The sequence below is a fragment of the Mastigoproctus giganteus genome, chromosome 12, assembly GCF_048544385.1.
Source record: "Mastigoproctus giganteus isolate SK-2022 chromosome 12, ASM4854438v1, whole genome shotgun sequence".
In the NCBI taxonomy this organism is placed as follows: Eukaryota; Metazoa; Arthropoda; class Arachnida; order Uropygi; family Thelyphonidae; genus Mastigoproctus; species Mastigoproctus giganteus.
This window is the reverse complement of record NC_143586.1, coordinates 158,390,535-158,411,687: the sequence shown is the minus strand read 5'-3', so window position 1 is coordinate 158,411,687 and position 21,153 is coordinate 158,390,535.

Sequence of the window (21,153 nt, the reverse complement as noted above, 5' to 3'; positions counted from 1 at the left end):
TCAATTATCCTGCTCAGGTAGCTAACAAACTGAATGAGTAATTTGCATCTACGTTAGGCCCCGAGTGCCAAGCGATAGTGACAAGCGATTTTCTTCCAGTGATTATAGAGTGATCTCCAAAGTGATATAGTTTCTTTATTTTCCAGTGCGGCTGTTATTTTATTTACTTGAAGTGGTTCTGTGCTTTAAAAGTCAAAAGTAAGAACCCAGAAAGGCAATCCACCTTTCTTTTCTTATTCTTTATATATATCACTAACCAAATCCACTAACTTAAACAACTGCTTGGTCACTGGTGGCACCGCTCTTGCCTCCACGTGGCGGGGCCGGTAACCTGGGGGGAAAACCAACCCTCGGGGCGAAAAGGAGCAAAGATGGAAATAAGTGAATTTCCACGTTTAGAGCCGAAGTGCTCTCAACATGAACACGACAATGACACCGACAATGACTTCTCTCTTTCAAAGAGACAAAAAAAGGACACTAGGAAACAGGAATCTCCAGATTTCCTCATAATATACTCTTTGTCATCCCAACCTGTGAGCAAGCTCTCACCTTTCATCATCCAGAGATGCCTAGAAAATGCTGCAGGTTCACCAAAAAAGGTTAAACGTCTCGAATCAGGAGATCTACTAGTAGAGACATCGTACTCAAGACATTCTGAATTACTATTGCAACTTACTTCTTTAAGCGGAATACCAATTCAGGTTACACCACACAACACACTAAACTCTTCCAAAGGAGTGATTTCCGAATGGGATCTATTATATGTTTCTGAGGAAGAAATTGTCCAGGAGCTAAAAGATCAAAATGTGTCTCATGCAAAACGTATCATGATCAGAAAAGACGGCAACTTAACTCCCATGCGAAACATAATCTTGACTTTCAGTACTCCAAATCTACCGGGTTCTGTCAAAGCAGGTTACTTGAATTGCCAAATTAGGCCATATATCCCAAATCCGCTCAGATGCTTTAAATGTCAAAAGTTCGGCCATTCTCAGACAGCATGCCGTGGAGATGCTATATGTCCAATCTGCAGCTGCAAGAATCACACGCAAGCAGAATGCAAAGCTCCAACACCACAGTGTCCTAATTGTAGTGGCAAACATCCAGCCTACTCCAAAGACTGTGAACTATGGAAGATAGGAAAAAAAATACAAAAATATAAAATTGAAAATAAAGTCTCTTACCAAGAAGCGAAAAAACAGATCAATTTAAGTATGCCAAAACGCACTTATGCTTCTACAACTCTCAGACAAGAATCAGTGGCTTGTCAGACGGAAGTATCCATCTCTCCAAAAATATCAATATCAGACTGGGCACGATCAGTACTCTTGATCCAGCATCCATCTAAACCAAATTCAATAGACCAAAGCAATAACACGCCACTCACAATTCCAACCCAGAGACTTCCGCATCGTCAGGCAGCAGAAAATTTGCAAAGATCTTATTCTGCTGAGACGAAAGTATCAGGTCTAACAAGCATGGATACAGATGATTCTATCGGTCAAGAAGAACTGCTTGAAATACACGCAGAAGATGATATGGACGATAGCAATGAATCGGGACGTCCCACTTTTCCCCGAAAAGAAAAACCAAAACCGGACCGTCATAAACAATCAACTTATAAAAAGCAGTCAGATACATCTTCCACGAACAAAACCAAATAATGGAACAAATAATTCAGTGGAATTGTAGAGGTTTTCGCAGCAACATCGATGATATCAATGAACTAATTCACTGCTTCAATCCTGTAGCTATGTGCCTACAGGAAACCAACTTGACACCTCAAGTTTCCACTACAGTCAAAAATTACACTATCTACAGACAAGATAGATCTGACACTAATAGTGCTCATGGAGGAGTAGCCATCCTGTTGGACTCAAGAGTTCCTTCCAGATGCATTCCATTGAAAACCTCTTTAGAAGCTGTTGCCGCACGCGTAGTAATTGGAATCACAGTTACATTGGTCTCAATTTATCTTCCACCTAATCGTCCATATTCTATTCAGGAAATCGAAGGTCTCGTGTTGCAACTACCAGTTCCCTTCTGTCTACTAGGTGACTTTAATGCTCACCACCCATTATGGGGTTCTTCCAGCTTAGACAGGCGTGGAAAACTTGTTGAAATGTTAATAGATAGACAGGATCTAACATTGTTAAATACTGGCTCTCCTACCTATGTTCATTTTCCTACCGGATCAACCTCTGCCATAGACCTTTCCATTTGCTCTCCAGTGCCCTACCCAAGTATCCAGTGGGTAACTCTTAACGACCCTCACAACAGCGATCTTTTCCCAATAATATGCAAAGTTCAAACTTCCTGTTCATTACCAACAGACAATCCAGTAAAATGGAAATTTCCAAAGGCTGACTGGATAAAATATAGCACACTTGTCTCGTTCGACAACCATATCATACAGTGCTCTTCTATCAACCATGTTACTGAACATATAACAAACCAAATTCTAACAGCTGCAACCGCTGCAATTCCACAATACCAAGTCAGGAAAAGGCGAAAATTAAATTATTGGTGGAACGAAGAGTGCAACAATGCAAAAAGAGAGAAAAACAAAGCTTGGAATCAATTCCACAAACATCCAACCACTTCCAATCTTATTAATTATAAACGACTTAGAGCAAGAGCCTGTTTTATCAGACGAAAAGCAAAAAAAGAATCTTGGATTAAATTCGCTTCCTCAGTTAATAAAAATACAGACATCAGACTGATCTGGAATAAGATAAAATTGTTAAATGGCAAAATTCCTCCAACATCTACTCCACTAATTAACTGGAATGGACAGGAACTCTCTACTCTTGCAGAAATCGAAAATGCACTAGGATCCGTATTTTCCCAGTTGTCCTCCTCAACTTCTTATGACCAATCGTTTCAAAAAATTAAAGGTGTAACTGAAAAATCCAAACTGAATTTCACTGACAGATGTGCACTAAAATATAATCAACCATTTACCATGGTTGAACTTCAGCATGCTCTTACCAACACAAGGAACAGCGCTGCTGGCCCTGATGGGATATTTTATATAATGCTCAAAAATTTAAATACAAAGTCACAGTCATCACTGCTGTTCTTCCTCAATCGAATATTCACTGAACATACATACCCAAGCTCCTGGCGTCATTCCTACGTTCTGGCTATCCCAAAACCTGGTAAAGACTATTCTGTTCCTCAAAACTACAGACCAATTTCACCTACCAGCTGTCTGAGCAAAACCCTCGAAAAAATGATTCGCCACCGTCTGACTTGGTATCTTGAGTCCCAAAACTTAATCAATAACAATCAATTTGGTTTCAGAAAAAATCGATCATCATTGGACCTTATGATTAAAGCCGAAGCAAACATCAGAAATGCATTCATCAAAAAGGAGCATCTCGTTACGGTCTGTCTGGATATTGAGAAAGCCTTTGACACCACTTGGCGTTTCGGCATTTTAAAGGATCTACATTCTCTTGGCCTGAGAGGAAATTTGCCATATTTCATCAAAAATTTCTTAGAACAAAGATCCTTTCAAGTTTGTTACCAAGGAATTCTCTCTAAAAACTTTGTTCAGGAAGAAAGAGTCCCTCAAGGGTCCGTTCTGAGCACCACTCTATTCGCAATTAGAATTAACCACTTAACGGAACTTATTCCAAAAACAGTGGACTCATATCTTTATGCCGATGATCTCACAATCTCCTGTCACTCTCAAAACATGAACTACATTGAGAGACAATTGCAGATATCAATAAATCAGATCCAGATTTGGATGACACAAAACGGTTTCAGACTATCCAGCCAGAAATCTACTGCCATTCATTTCTGTACCATACGTAAAATGCATCCTGATCCTGAACTCCAATTAGATAACCATCTTATTCCAATAGCAAATAGTATTCGTCTGCTTGGCTTAATTTTTGACAGTAAGTTAAATTACCAAAAACACATTGAACATCTCCGGACAGCTTGCCAAAAGAAAATGAACATACTCAGAGCCTTACCAGCAACAACCTGGGGAGCAGATCGCTACACCCTGCTTCACTTATATAGATCCATAATTCGATCTCGTCTGGACTATGGCACACCTGTCTTTGATTCTGCTAGGGAAAGTGTCTTATCTCATCTCAACCCTATTCAACATTCAGCTCTAAGAATAGCTCTAGGTGCGTTCAGAACATCTTCAGTGCAAAGTCTCTATGTAGAAGCCTACGAAGTTCCTCTAAACATCAGAAGAAAGATGTTATTATTAAACTATGCAACCAAGATCCAAAGTCAGTCGACCCATCCTAATTGGTCAATATTTAATGATCCGCCACTCATGATGTTTTATAAAAACAAACCACAAGCAACTAGGCCTGCAGGTATTAGATTAATGGAACTAGCAGAAAACTGGAATATACAACTCAATAAAGTCCACCAAGAACCCACAGATCACGTTCCTCCATGGTCTGTCATCATGCCGTGTTGTGACTATTATTTCCACCAATGGGGGAAACACTCTTTAACGGGTATTAACATCCAGCAGCTCCACACTGCACATTTACAAAGTTATCCCGACTTTGCGAAAATATATACTGACGGCTCAAAGTCTGAGAATGGATCAGGTGCAGCAGTGGTATTCCATGACACTATCACTTCCGTGTCACTTCCGACAGAATGCAGCAGTTACACCACTGAATTATATGCCATAAAACTTGCTCTGGAAAACATTTCCCATCTCTCAATCAAAAAGAGTATAATCTACACAGACTCGCAAAGTGCCCTATTAGCAATGCAAAAGATTTCCCCATCTACTCATCCGCTACTACAGCTAATCAGATCAGAATTGATTCATCTCCGAGATCATCGGCAAAATGTTGTCTTCTGCTGGATCCCAGGCCATACTGGAATACCGGGAAACGAAATTGCAGATGATGCTGCCAAGCATCCATCCAGCACATCCCCAATGAATTTTCTGGTCCCGTTCAGGGATTACAAATTACATATACGAAATATATGTAAGGAACGATGGAAACTACAGTGGCAAATGCACATTCACAACAAACTCCGTGAAATTAAACCTATACCGCAATTATGGGCCTCCAATTTTCGTACAAACAGACAAGAAGAGGTTGTCCTGGCCAGAGCCCGAATAGGCCACACCCATTTGACCCATCTATTTCTGTTATCAGGTAATGACCCTCCACAGTGTTCACATTGCCACAAGCCACTAACAATAAAACACATACTCCTGGAATGCATCTTGTATAACAACTCCCGTCTAATTTCATTCACTTCTCTCTCAAACTTACAGGAATTGTCACTTCGCCATATCATAGGCGAAAATTCAAACCTTACAGAATTCTTTCTTTTTCTAAAACGAATAGGTTTATATAACCGTTTCTAACTGTTCCCATAGAAGCCAATAAATTTAGTACTAACTACTATGATAGGTGCAATATGGCCTAAGTAGCCTATGCACCAGAAAAATCCAAGCACAACAACAACAACAGCAGCATCCACGTTTACATACAAGGAGTTATTTGGGGGAGGAGAATGCCAGAGGTGTATTAAACTCTGTCAGTGAGCTAAATGATTTGCAATAACTGAGAGCAAAGTGGAGGAGAAATTGTTGAAGATAAACATAAGAAAGGTATATTGAACAAGTACCTGGGGTGATGTGATCTATCCAGTTATATTAAAGGAGGTAGCGAAAGAAGTAAGCAGGTCCGTAGCCATAATTATAGGAGCTTCCTTGGACTCAGGGGAAGTACCCATGGACTGGAGATGTGCAGATGTATCCCCAATTCATAAAGGAGGATCAATGGGTTACACAACTAATTACAGACCTATTAGTTTAACTTCTGCTCCGAGGAAATGAATGAAGGCCCTGGTTAAAGAAGCACTGCTGGATCATCTAGACAAGACTACAGTTATAGTTGACACAGCATGGGTTTGTTAAGGGGAAGTCTTGTCTGACCAATTTGATTGATTATTATGGTGTGGTCACAAAGGGATTGGATGCGAAGAATAATTTTGATATCATATACTTGGATCTTAGGAAGGCTTTTGATTTTGTTGCACAAATTGCATCAGTGTGTCATTGAAGGCAAATTGCCGCTCTGGATAAAGGAATGGTTGAGTGGGAGAAGACAGAGAGTGGTAATCAATGGTCACTGCCCTTCGTGTACTATTGTTATTAGTGGAGTCTCCTAGAGTTCAGTTTGAGTCCATTGTTGTTTTCTGTATTTATTAATGATATTGATGATGGAATATCAGGCTTAATGTCTAAGTTTGTAAACAACACGAATGTTGGCATGATTGTTAATGACACTAATGACAGTATGCTTCTGAAAAGGATCTAGAAAATTTGAGCAGATGGGCTGAGAGGTGGCAACAGAAGTTTAACATAGACAAATGTAAAGTACTGCATATGGGTAGTAGTAACCCCCAGAGTAACATATCAACTGTGTGGTACTACATCCAGGGTGGTAGAGAATGAAAAATACCTGGGGGTAATTGTGTAGTCAGATATGAAGTTTTCTGAGTAGTGCAGACATGCATGGTGTCTTGTCAATGATATATAGGAATATTTCTAGCAGGGAAAAGGAGGTGATTATCCCCTTCTATAAAGCAATGGTCACGCCATTCCTTGACATCCTTCCTAAAAGGAAGGATGTCAAGCTGCTGGAACGAGTACAGAGAAGGACTACAAGATTAGTGAATGGAACAAAGGGTTGCTCTTATGAAGAATGGCTTAAGTTTTGGAAATTACAGTGTCTGGGGGACTAGGCACCTGTGAGCTGATCTGATTGAAGTGTATAAGGCCTTGAATGGTTTAAGCATGCTCAATGCTGATGAGATTCTTCTTCTTGCCAAGATTAATCGCCTGAGGAGACAAATTCAAATTGAGGAAAGACATTTGTAGAATAGGTATGTCACAGGTATGTCAGATATGTCACAGATATGTCTGTGACATATCTGAGAGAATGTCACAGACATTCTCTCAGATATGCGACAAGCTGTACTTGCTACCTGGGAGTCTAAAACGCTGATGGAACTGATATTTAGGTGACAATCAAGTCAAGTGGACCTAATTTCAAAGAAGTCTGGGCGGTCTCTGATAGCCAAATTCACTGCTTGCACCTTCACGATGGTGGGACTGTTAGTAATCCTGTGTATAACCTCCATGCACAAGTATATGGTGGTTACCACCCAGGTGTGAACCAGCGTAAGCAGGGGTCAAGATGCGCCCACACCACATGGAGGAACGCCGCCCCTCTATGTTACCAGGCAGTACTAGATTGTAGATGACTCTCATCAATCGGTGCAATACCACCACTTTGCTTATTGGAGGTTTGAAGTGGTGGAACCCATGTTTAGTCTCTAGAGTTAAGTTCCAGTCAACCTCCTCCCTATCTCTTCCATCATGCAGTATGATTGATGACATCAAGATTATACACTAGCTGATCCGGAAGCCTCCTAGAGAGTTACCAATAGATTCGGGTCCGGTGTACTAACTAGCGGCTGGCCTGCAAACACTGTTTTAGAGCTGTACCCTCGAAATGTAGGGAATAATCTTGCTACCTCTACTCTGCCAGATAGTGGCAGAGTAGAGGTAGCAAGATTATTGCTATCTCTACTCTGATAGTGACTGGAGGGAGTCCGAGTAGTGTGTATGCGAGGAGCATTGTCAAGGCCACGTTATGTCAAGGATCTGGGTATATTCTTACCATGTGTACGCCATATCCAAAAATTTCATTACTTCATACAGCATGTCCAACCCACTTTTTCTTACTATTGAATACTGTGAATTGTCAAACTAATAGAGCAAGCTTAGCTGCGAAAAGATCTAAACCTCCCAAGCACTTCCTAATTCATTTCACAAATATATGTGGTCTCAATTCTAATCTCAACGATGTCCATTTCCACTTGCAGTCTGCCAAACCCATGTACTTTTTCTGACAGAATGTCAGTTATCGGTTGATTCAACTACTGCTCATCTCAGGTGCCAAAATTATTCGCTGTATGATTCCTTTCGCCTCAAAGGTGGTACTTGTGCATATGTCCGTTCTGATGTTCCCTGTCAGAGACTTGGCAATTTGGAATCTCCTCTTTTCGATCTTCTCTGGCTTAAAATCTCTCTACCTCATTGTGTCAAATTCATCTGTTGTCTCTACCATTCTCCCAATTCCACTAATCACTTGGAGCTCTTTGACTTCCTCTCTTTGCAACTTGACTTTTTCCAGTCCTACTTTCCTAACAGTGAGGTAATTTTCCTTGGTGATTTTAATGTTCACAACTCCAGCTGGCTTCCATTTTCTAGTCACACCGACCCAGCTGGTCAAGATGCTGAGGCTTTTGCAATTACTTGCACAGATTGTTCATTTACCTACAAGAATACCAGACAATTTTAATCATACAGCCAATACGCTTGATCTTTTTCTCACAAACAATCCTTCTAAGTACACGGTCGAAGTGAGAGGTCCTTTAGACACCTCAGATCACAACTTGGTGATTGTCTCTTCTCCAATAGAATCTTTATCTCATGGCTATTCCCAACCTCATGTTGTTTGGCACCCAAGCACGGTACTAAGTACTATAGGTTCTAATACCTCTCGTGTTTGGGGGTTTACATAAAAAAAAAAAAAAAAGAATAGATGTGCTGAAGTTTGCCTTTAGTCAGTGGGTAGGTTATTGCTGGAACAAACTTCCATCTGTCATAGAAGTTGATAGCTTAAATAAATTAAATTCAAGGCAGAACTAGACAAATATTTGGAGTGGATGGACGGGTGAAATGGGAAAGGTTTTTTTTTTTTTTTTTGGCTGAGGCTGTATAACAGTGGTTTTCAAACAGAAACCAGGGGTGCCACGTAATTTGGGTTTAAGTTACTTAAACTTGATTATTATATTTTTAATTTATGTTTATTTCATTATAAAAAGATGTACAGTATCTTTTTAATTTTTTAGTAATCTATAATTGATGTTTGCTTAGTACCTCTATATAAAGAATAAAATTATATACCGTATATATATATATATATATATATATATATATATATAATTTGTATTATGAAATGTAATTTTTGTAATTATATTATTGTAATAAATATCATATAACATATATATTTTTTAATATTATATATATATATATAGAGAGAGAGAGAGAATCGGATCTAACAGGCAGAAAATTGAGTAGGGGTGGCACAAAATAAAATAAATTACTTAAGGGGTGCCGTTATTATAAAAAGGTTGAAAACCACTGCTGTATAAGCTTGCTTTCTTTCATCATATGCCTCTACTAATGCTAATGCCAGTTTATATATACCATAGGCCAGTTTATATATACCATTTATATATACCATGAAAAGCCTAGTAGCTTCTGTGATTATTTCTCTGAATGCTTTTAGAATTGGCTGTTGGTAACATCATCAGATGGTCCCACAGTAGTCACCCTTATGAAATGAAAATCCCTTCCCTTTACTTTTTTTTATCAGTAGTTATGTCTTTAAGTAAATCCGACCTCAGCACACTGTGATCCCTGCCACCCAGAGGGTGTTTTACCTGCAGATTCTAAGTGCATGAAGAATTGTTGCTGACAATCAGATCAAGACTATTGCTTCCTCTTGTTGCCTCTCTAACATAACCACTGTAGAAAACAATCATTCGATAAATCCACAAAAGTCTTGCTAGTTGTGTGAGTGACCAACCCATAAGTTTCAATCAATATCTGGAAAGTTAAAATCTCCTATTTATTATAAGACATTCTGATTTACTGGCCCAGTTTATTTCTCTGTATAGCTGTTTGTTGTACTCATCACAGTCATTATGCTTGTAACATATTCCTACTCTTATTTTTGTGTCACTGGTGCTGATGTTACACCAAACTGACCCAACATTGCACTGGCCATCCATGTCAACTGGATGTACTGCTTCAGATTTAATATGCTTCTTGTGTATAAGCTATTATGTAGCACAGAGCGAAACAGAAAGTAAAATAAAATAAATAGCAGGTTTAATGTTAAATAGTAAAACAGAATATGCTAAATACATACAGTACAAAAAGCTTTCGGTTATTATGGTAACCTTAATCAGTTATACTGAAAGTTTAGGAATGTAGAACGTAAGAGCGTGTAGTGCCAGTCATGCACAATAAACTGCGTGATATAATAACTAACTGTTGATGTTGAAGCCTGTGGTTGTGACGTATGTGAATGTTGCCGTTTATCAGTCATGTGAATGGTTGCCTCAATAATAGGGTGGACACGACATCCATTGCTTCTGTTGACCAAAGTATTAGAGCACGTGATGTGCAACGACTCCAACCAGGCGCAGCATCGGTAATGGCGGGAATGATTGGTAACCATGACATCACGACGTGGGTCAATGTCATGTCGGGTTGACCAGAAGTGCTCAGCAATGGCCGAGTGTTCTATGTCCGCTAAGCGGATGGCTCTTTCATGTTCTGAGATACATTTGCCGAGCCTTCTCCCAGTTTCTCTGACGTAGCAACCAGTGCAGTCACAGCAAGAAATGCAGTAGACTAGTCCACTTTTTAGTAAGATGGGAACCAGTGTTTTCATTCTAGAGATGAGGGATCACAATTTCCTGCCCGGAAACTGTACGCACTTTATCCCATGAGATTTAAGGACCCTAGAAACCTACTGTGATAGGTTCAGGTAGTGTGGGATAAAGGCACTCACAGTGGAGTCATTACCTTGAATGTTGCTATTGATCACCACATGGTCATGTGCCTGTAGGTCACACCTGTCTAGGGTACTGGTGGGATAGCCACACCTCATAATTTCCATCTTGACCCTAGCAATCTCAGGAAATTGCGATCCCTCTTCTCTAGAGTCAAAACACCAGTTCCCACCTTGCTACCACATTTCTTGCCGTGACTGCACTGGTTGCTATGTCAGAGAAACTGGGAGAAGGCTCGGCAAACGTATCTCAGAAAACGGCCATCCACTTAGCAGACACAGAAGTTTCAGCCATTGCTGAGCGCTTCTGGTCAACCCAACACAACATTGACCCATGCCACGATGTCATGGTTATCAGTCGGTCCAGCGCATCTCTATAGCCAGGTGGGAAGGAGCAGCAGTGCGTAGCACTCGCTTCTTGATTAGACCGGGGTTCGAGCCCATCACCACCAAATACAGAGGATGCGGAAAGGTCAGGGAATGACCAATGCATATTCCTGGAGCAATATGGCCTTAATTGCTAATGCTCTTTAAAAAAAAAACCAAACCAAACCAAATCGATCTGACCTGCCATTACCGACATCGGGCCTGGTTGAAGTCATTGCACATCACATTCTCTAATACTTCGGTCAACAGAAGCAGTAGATATCATGTCCAACCATATTATTGAGGCAACCATTCTCATGACTGACAAACGTTGGCAATGTTTGCATATGTCACAACCATAGGTTTCAACATCAAACAGTTAGTTATTACATAGTAATAAAGGCATGTGATGCAAGAAAGCAAGCATATGAGCTTATGTAGCATCATCCAAAAAAAAAAAAATTCACACAACCATTCCCTCTAAATGTTTGTCCAGTTCCTGCTTGAATTTATTTAAGCTATCATCTTCCACAACGACAGATAGAAGTTTGTTCCAGCAATTAACCACCTGCCAGCTAAAGGCAAATTTCCACACATCTATTCCACAACTGTCTTTCTACAATATGAATTTATGCCCACTTATGTTCGTAATCTGAGCAAGTGGAAGAATCCCATCAGAATTCAGCATGCTCAACCTATTCAAGGCCTTATACACATCAATCAGATCACCTCGCAGGTGCCCAGTCTCCAGCCACTGCAATTTGCAGAACTTAAGCCTCTCTTATTAAGAAAATCCTTTTGTTCCAATTACTAGTCTTGTTGCCCTTCTCTGTACACGCTCAAGCAAATCTACACCTTTCCTAAAATGAGGCCTCCAGACCTGTACGCAGTACTCATGGCATGGCCTGACCATTGCCTTATACAAATGGATAATCACCTCCTTTTCCCTGCTAGCAAAATTCTTGTATATCATTGACAAAACCCCATGACCTGCCCTGGCAGCCTGTCTGCAGACAGGCTGCCAGGGCAGGTCATGGGGTTTTGTGCAGACAATGCAGACAGGCTACCCTGGCAGCCTGTCTGCATTGCTCACAAAACTTCATATCTGACTGCACAATTACCCCGTTCATTTTCTAGCACCTTAAGTGTAGTACCACACAGTTGGTACATTCCTCTGGAGTTACTTCTACCCATGTGCAGTACTTTGCATTTGTCAACATTAAACTTCAGTTGCCACTTCTCAGCCCACCTGCCCAAATTTTCTAGATCCTGTTGCAGTAGTGCATTACTGCCATTACTGTCTTTAACAACCCTGCCAACCTTTGTATCATCTGCAAACTTCAACATTAAGCCTGATATACCTTCATCAATATCATTGATAAATATACAAAACAACAGTGGGCCGCACACCAAACCCTGTGGAACTCCACTAATAAATTAGGCCCCGAAGAGCAGCATCCATTGATGACCACCCTTTTATCCATTGTAGCAACTTATCCTTAAGACCATTCTGAACCAATTTGTACAATAGTCAATAGTCTTCCATGCGCGACAGTGTCAAAAGCTTTCCTGAAATCCAAGTATATGATATCAGAATTATTTTTTTGTAACCACATCATAGTATCCAATCAGATTTGTCATACAAGACTTTCCCTTAACAATCCTATGCTGTGTCTGAATTATTGCTGCAATCTTGACTAGATGATTCTGCAATGCATCTTTAACCAGTAACTCCATTATTTTACCCAGAACAGAATTTAAACTTACTGGTCTGTAATTACTCTTGTCACCATTCGATCCCCCTTTCTGAATTGGGGATACATTTGCACATCTCCAGTCCGTGGGGACCTCCCTTGAGTTCAAGGATGTTCTCATAATTATGGCTAAGGGTTTGCTTAGTTGCTTTGCTGCCTCCTTTAATATAAATGGATAGATCCCATCCACCCAAGGTGCCTTTCTTATGTTTAACTTCAACAATTTCTCCTCCAATTTGCTCTCAGTTATTATTAAAATTATTAAGCACACTGCTACAATTTGATAACCTTCAGGCATTTTCCTTCCTTAATAACTCCTCATATGTGAATGTATATGCAAAATACTCATTCAGTTTGTTTGCTATCTGAGCAGGATCATCAACAGTCGAACCATCGATATTAAGTGGACCAATCTGACTCATCCCCTTCCTTTTAGAGATTATATAAGTAAAGAAATCCTTGCTGTTTTTTCATCCTTTGTCAAAGATTTCTCGTAATCTGCCTTCGCTTACTTAATCTCCTTTGTGACTTGATTACAGACATATCTACCATATGCTTCTGTGTTGCCTGATAATTTATATGTATCCCATGCATTTTATTTCTCTGCCACATGTCTCTTTAGTTCACTACAAGTTGCAGCTCTGCTGAACAAGAAGTTTTTTTAGCCATATTTAGCCACTTTATTGACCAATTGATAGATCAAATTATTTTCTATAAGTAGCTTATAGACCTAGTCAGGATTATAGTTTATTCTGAATTGAGACAGTGAGATTTGGAATACTTAAGTGGTGTCCGTAAATTTACCAATCGTAACTTGCGCCATTGTTATACGATACAATGTTATATCCCGAACTAGATAGCGTTAGTATAGTATGGTATATAATATAATATTGACAATTAATCAGCAAAATCTATTAATTTTGTTAAACTTCGTTGTCAATTAAATTGTACTTTTAACTAAATACATATAACGACTTAGATTACAAATGTAACATAATTAATTAATACATAACTTGATACAGAAGTTATATTAACGGAACTCGTAGATAATATTTGATACAGAAAAATATATATAGCATTATAACTGTGTTGGAATACAAGTTTAGAGTTATAATTTTGTACTGAAATTGAAATTTTATTGAAATTAAATTGAAATCATGACTCAGACCAAAGCAGCAAAGCAAAAGGCTCAAGCTAATGGGAGTGCTGTGGCTCAGAGGAGAACTGAGGGGGCCCAGTTTCCCTCTGAATCACAGCTTTTTAAAATGCACTGCTTGCATGATGTTTGTGGAACAATCGAGTATGGGACATGATATTGCCATGGGGGATGTCTTTGTGTGTGTGTGATGCAAGGAGTGTAAAGAAATCAGGTGACAAATCAGCGTTGTTATGGGCCTATATGGGAGCTTGAAGGACAGGGTGGATGCCATCGAAGGATCTAAAGTGAGGCGACCATCAAGCTCTCAGCTGCCCACATCAATGCCAGACTTGCACTTGGTCATCACGTAACATAGCGGAAACCCCCCAAGGCAGAATGCGCTGGTCCCACAGGAACTAGTAGTTGTTAGTGACTCTATTGTCAGGGAAACAGGGAACATGCTTTGTAAAAAGGATAGGTGGAACAGAACCAGGGTATGTCTGCCAGGAGCAAAGGTTGATAACGGAAACGGATAGAGTGGATATCATCTTTTAAGGAATTTCAGAATTTCTTAACAAGTACAGGTCACTGTTGAAAAAAAGCTGTGAATTAGGGCTGAATTTGAAAGTGTCTGAAATTCTGCCCAGACACGATAGGAGGGAGTATATTATGAGAGCCTTGTCGATCAATTCGGCCCTGGAAAGATTGTGCAAGGCTAAAGGGGTAGAATTTTTTTCAGCCTTGTGTGTACTTGTTAACAGAAGGGATGGGATACACTTAAATAGAAAAGGTGCAAGAATATTTGCTGATGCTATCGAGGCAGTGTTAGGTGGGTCGGAAACTGCTAGCTTGGGGGTATACAAGGACTAATAGATTAACACTAGCCACTGGCAGAGATGAAAGTGATTCTTGCACTGCTTCTATTGGAATGAGCAGAAACCTGGAAAACAAGATGCAGGATATTTCAGAGAATGCTGGGAGTCATTGCGGAACAAGTAAACACATGGGTTGTGTTAGGGTAGCTAAGAATAGCTACCCTAACACAACTAAGAATACTAGGAGTTTGGTAAATAAATTTGAGGTATTGCTCAAAGCATCAAAGTCGGATATCGTTGGGATTTCAGAGACGTGGTGTCACACAGATATAAGGAATGCAGAACTGGAATTTAGGGAGAACATCTACAGATGGGAGGAGGGGTTATGGTATTAGTTAAGGAACACATAAAATCCAAGGAAATGAAGGCAGTCGACATCGCTGGACAGTGCAGTGTCGAGTCAGTTTGGTGTAACATAACCATTGTGAGATAAAAATTGAGACTGATCATGACTCTGATGAGTATAATAAGAAACTGTACAGGGAAATAGAGTGGGCCAGTAAATCAGAGAGTCTTATAATGGGGAATTTTAATTTCCCAGATATGGACTGAAATTTGTGGGTTGGTCAATCATACACTAGCAAGGCTTTTGTGGATTTATTGGATGATTGTTTTCTACATCAGCATGTTCAGGAGGCAACTAGAGGGAGTAATACTCTTGATTTGATTATCAGTAGTGATTCTTCATGCATTAAGAATCTGCAGAGAGAGGAACCACTAGGTGGCAGTGATCAGTTTGCTGAAGTGGGATTTACTCAAAGAGGTAACTACCATAAGGTAGTTACCTCTTTGATCAGGTAGTTACGCAATAACCCTTCCATTTACCATCAGGGGTAAAGGGAAGGGTTATTGCGTTCGTAAAAGCGACTATGATGGTCTGAGACAGTATTTAAATTCTATACAGTGGGAACAACTGATGATGTTACCCACGGCAAATTTAAAATGGGAAGCATTCAAAGAACTTATCTTGGAAGCTACTAGGCTTTACATACCAACTAAGAAATATGGTTAAAGTTTAGGCCTAAATGGATGTCAGATGAACTAATGAGACATATGACAGAGAAGAAAAATGCATGGGATACATATAAATTAATGGGTGACATGGAAGCCCATAATAGATATAAGTTGGTCTGTAACCAAGTCACAAAGGAGATTAGGCAGGCACAGGAAGATTATGAGAAATCTTTGGCAAAGGATACAAAGAAAAACAGAAAAGAGTTCTTTACCTATGTAAACTGTAGAAGGAAGGGAGAAAACTCTAGAAATCAGATTGGTCCACTGGATATTGATGGTTCAACTGTTGGTGATCCTGCTCAGGTGGCTAACAACCTAAACGAGTATTTTGTATCTACATTCACACATGAGGAGTTATTCAGGAAGGGGAATGCCAGAGGTGAAGTAAACTCTGGCAGTCAGCTAGATGATTTTGTAATAACTGAGAAGAAAGTGGAAGAGAAATTGTTGAGGATAAACATAAAAAATGCACCCGGGATGGATGGGATCAATCCAGTTATACTTAAGGAGACAGCAAAGGAAGTAAGCAAACCCTTAGCCATAATTATGTGACCCCAATTCACAAAGAAGGATCAAAGGCTGACACAAGTAATTATAGACCTGTGAGTTTAACTTCTGTTCCAGGAAAATTAATGGAGGCACTGGTTAAAGAAGCACTAAAGGATCATCTAGACAAGACTTCAGTTATAGCTTAGACACAGCATGGTTTTGTTAAGGGGGGGTCTTGCCTGACCAATTTGATTGGATACTATGATGCAGTCATAAAAGAACTGGATGCACGGAATAACTTTGATATTATATACTTGGATCTTAGAAAGGCTTTTGATACTGTTGCACATGGAAGACTGCTGCACAAATTGGAGCAGTGTGGCATTGGAGGCAAATTGCTGCTATGGATAAAGGGGTGGTTGATGGGGAGAAGACAGAGAGAGTGGTAATCAATGGACACTGCTCATCATGGACTAAAGTTATTGGTGGAGTCCCTCAGGGTTCAGTGTTGGGTCCATTATTGTTTTCTGTATTTATAAATAATATTGATGATTGCATATCACGCTTAATGTCCAAGTCTGCAGACAATACAAAGGTTGGCAGGGTTGTTAAGGACACTACTGATGCTATGCTACTGCAACAGGATCTGGAAAGGTTGAGCAGATGGGCTTTGAGAGCTGGCAAATAAAGTTTAACATTGACAAATGTAAAGTACTACATATGGGAAACCGCAACCCCAGAGCAACGTATCAACTCTGTGGTGCTACACTGACAGTGGTAGAGAATGAAAAGGACCTGGGGGTTACAGTGCAAGCAGATATGAAGTTCTCTGAGCAGTGCAGAAGGGAAGAGTAGCTCATGGTGTTTTATCAATGATATACAGGAATGTTTCCAGCAGGGATAAGGAGTTGATTATTCCCTTGTATAAGGCAATGGTCAAGCCACACCATGATCATTGCCTTATACACCTTGAGTACTGTATACAGGTCTGGAGGCCTCATTTCAAGAAAGATGTAGAGCTGCTAGAAGGAGTTCAGAGAAGGGCAACAAGATTAGTGAATGGAACAAAGGGTTGCGCTTACGAAGAAAGGGTTAAGTTTTGCAAATTACAGTGGCTGGAGACTAGGCACCCGTAAGGTGATCTGATAGAGGTGTATAAAGCCTTGAATGGTTTGAGCATGCTCAATGCTGATGGGATTTTGCCTCTTTCTCGGAATAATCACCTAAGAGGACATAAATTCAAATTGAGGAAAGACAGATGTAGGATAGATGTGTGGAAATTTGCCTTTAGCCAGCGGGTAGTTGATTGGTGGAACAGACTTCCATCCATTGTTGTGAAAGTTGATAGCCTAAATAAATTTAAGGCTCAGCTGGACAGGTATTTCGAACAAACGGATGGGTGAAGTTGAAGGGTTTTTTTTTTTTTTTTTTTTTTTGGCTGATGCTGCATAAGCTTGCTTTCTTGCATCATATGCCCCTAGTAATGCTAATGCTAATTTTACAACCATTTTGGCCTAAACCTTGAACAGTATTTCTTAATAGGTATGAAACATCTGGTAACTTTCATGATTAATTCCTTGAATGCTTCCCACTTAGAATTTTGCTGTTGGTAACATTATCGCGCAGTTTACTGTGCATGACTGCACTGCATGCTCTTATGTTCTACGTTCCTAAACTTTCAGTTCAACTGATGAAGGTTACCATAATAACCAAAACTTTTTGTACTGTATGTATTTAACATATTCTGTTTTACTATTTAACATTAAACCTGTCATTTATTTTATTTTATTTTCTGTTTCGCTCTCTGCTACATAATGGCTTATACAGAATGAATCCAGAGTGTATAGGCCTCTTTACCTAATATGCTTCTTAACTAAGAGCATAGCCCCATTCTTGTCCATTCTCTATACATTTAATCCTCGTAATCAAATTCTGCATTCCTTATTTCGGTGGCGTATCCAGGTTATCATTGTAGAGGGGGAATGTGGGCCAGGCTTTTGAGTTTGTTTCTGTAGAATGCCTCCTGCGTTCTTTTTCTTTAATTTCAAATTTTTGGTTAAAGGGGGTCATACACCCTCTCTGCCTACCCCTGAATATGCCCCTGCCTTATGTCCAAGTGACACCCTGTCTCCAATATCCCCACGATGCGATACTGCATTTGATGACCTAATCAGTAATTAAAATTAATCAAATTTATTACTATGCCCTTCATTAGTGACATGCAAGTATACATGCACCTGTTCTTACTCTTAGTTAGCCTAACACAGCCCATGTTCCATGGTTACCCTCAGTTGGGCTTGAAATTCCTGACACCTTGCTTTTCAAGCTTCATTTGCAATAGAAGCAGTGCAAGAATCGCTTTCACTTCTGCTTGTGGATGTAGTTAATTTATTAATCCCCCCCACACATAAAGTTATCAGTTTTCCGACTCGCCTAACACTACCTTGACAGCATCAACAAATATTTTTGCACCCCTTTATTTAAAGTATAAGCCATCCCTGTAAAAACACTCTCTCTCTATGGCCAAACTGATTGAAAAGGTCTTAGCATGTACTGCTTCCAATTTTGTCCATGCACAATTGCAAACACATGTTATATGTCTTTGATTTGTTAATTAAGAAATATATATTCTCTATGATTTTAATTTCCTCAGTAGTAGAGCAAATCAAATTGTTAAAAATGAAAAGCATATCATTACTGTTCTTTGATATTCTTCAAGTAAATAATCAAGTAATTCATATTGAGAAAGAAAAGACCAGCAAAGAAAAGAGGCTGAAAGACTGATTTTTTTTTTTAATAATCTATTTCCTTTGTTTTGCTTGATTAGATCTCATAAAAAACCAAAAATGATATATAAATTTCTGACTTTATCTCACTACAAACAGATCATGAACCTGCTATACTTACTGAAAGAATTATGATGTTTTCTGTGCCTTCAATTTTCCCTTCACATTTTCTAATATAGACTATTGTTTATGTATTTTGCAGCGTAAATACTATTTCTGCTATTGCTACATACCAGCAATGTTAAGAATTCCTTTTTTGAACAGTATTTAGCAGCCTTTTGTGCATTTTTAAATGGTGGTTCATTTCCCAAATTGTAGTAGAATGATAAAACATTGTTGACATAGTACGGTGTAGTCCTTTTATTAGTTTGTGGCACAAAAGTGTTATTCAACAATGTTTTCAACATAATCTGCAGGAACAGACTTCCTTCCTTGTTTATGTTGCCTAGATGCCCAGAATCTTCAAATGTTTAGATCATTTTCCTTATTTTTAAAAATTTTTTTTTTTTTGTCCTTGCTTTTTCCCATTATATATGGGGTAAGCATTTTTATTGTTTTGGCATGCAATTTTTACCGGATGCCCTTCCTGATGCCAACCCTGACCCTTTATCCGGACTGGGGATATGTGGTGGTCATTCCCTGACCTTCCACATCCTCCATATTTGGTGGTCACGGGCTCGAACCCCGATCTAATCAAGAAGTGTGTGCTACGCACTACTGCTCCCCACCTGGCTACGGAAATCTTTTTCCTTAAATCTTTCATCAACTAAAGCTTCATCAGTTCTAATGATCACTGATATCATTCTGATAAAAATTTTACAATTAGCAATCAGGCTTTTATAGAAACAGTCTTCATCCAATTTCTAGTATTAAATTTCAGCAACTGACAGCTGTCCCAATCTGAGCTAGAGCTGCCCACTTCTGGCATTGGTTTGCTCACACTTGAACATAAAATTCCCTTTCATTAGCCCAAAGAACAGACCATCCTCCAAGCCTAGCTACATCCCCTAAAAAATGTCCTTCCTTAATTTCAGGGCAATAGGGTTCAGGCAACCAACTCAAGGCATCAGCTGTACTACTAAAAAGCAACTGTGGTGAATCTTGGCAGCTGGGTGTCCCAAGCTGAGCTCACTGTGCTGGAAATGAGCCTCAGCTTTGCATCTACATACCCAAACTCCCCTACATGGATTTTTTGGCACAACTAACTTCACATGAGTCTCTCAACCTTCATGATGCAAACATGAGAAGTATTCTGAACCTGGAATCATACAAATGTGTATGCATATGTGTATGTGTTTTAAAAGAAGTAAAATATGAAAACATTTTAAAAGGTGTTTCTTCGGTTTTAAGAATATGATTTGTTTTTTCCAGGAAGTTATGACAAACCTCGTACAGCGGTATTTTAGATCAAAGGCTGATTAATAACACCTTGAGGCATCTGTAAATATTTGTGTGTATTCAACTGTAATGAAATTAATAATAAAGAATAATAAAGATTACTTACTTTGAATTCATGTATTTGCAGTTAATCTACTGATTCCTCATTCTTTACTCCATTATTATGTTCTAAACATTTTCTATATATTTATTTATTTATGCTTTTCTTAGCAACCATAATGAGATATTAAATATAACAAAAACCTATTAATAGAAATTTCAAAAATTAAATGCAGTAATATATAAAGTAATGTGGTGTTTTGTAAAACCTTTTATTGGGTCACAGAATTCGCCTGAAAATATACCCTTTATTAGTTAAGCAGTTAAAAAAAAAATAGAGGACTAAACAAAATAAAACCAATTCCATGTACACATGTGGAATATTAGTATTATTAAATGTAGAAAATGAAAATGTTATTAAAAACACTAGTATACGTATTTTTGCTGACTTAAAACCTTGAGAATGTTTTATTTTCCCTCTATCTATGGATTACCAAAAACCACTCATATTTTCCTATGCATCAGAGTTAAAAAAGTGGCATTACAACATTTTTATGTGTAATGCACCCAGTTAACAGTATTGATATATATATATAGTAATATACCCCAGGGGCTCACATCTGG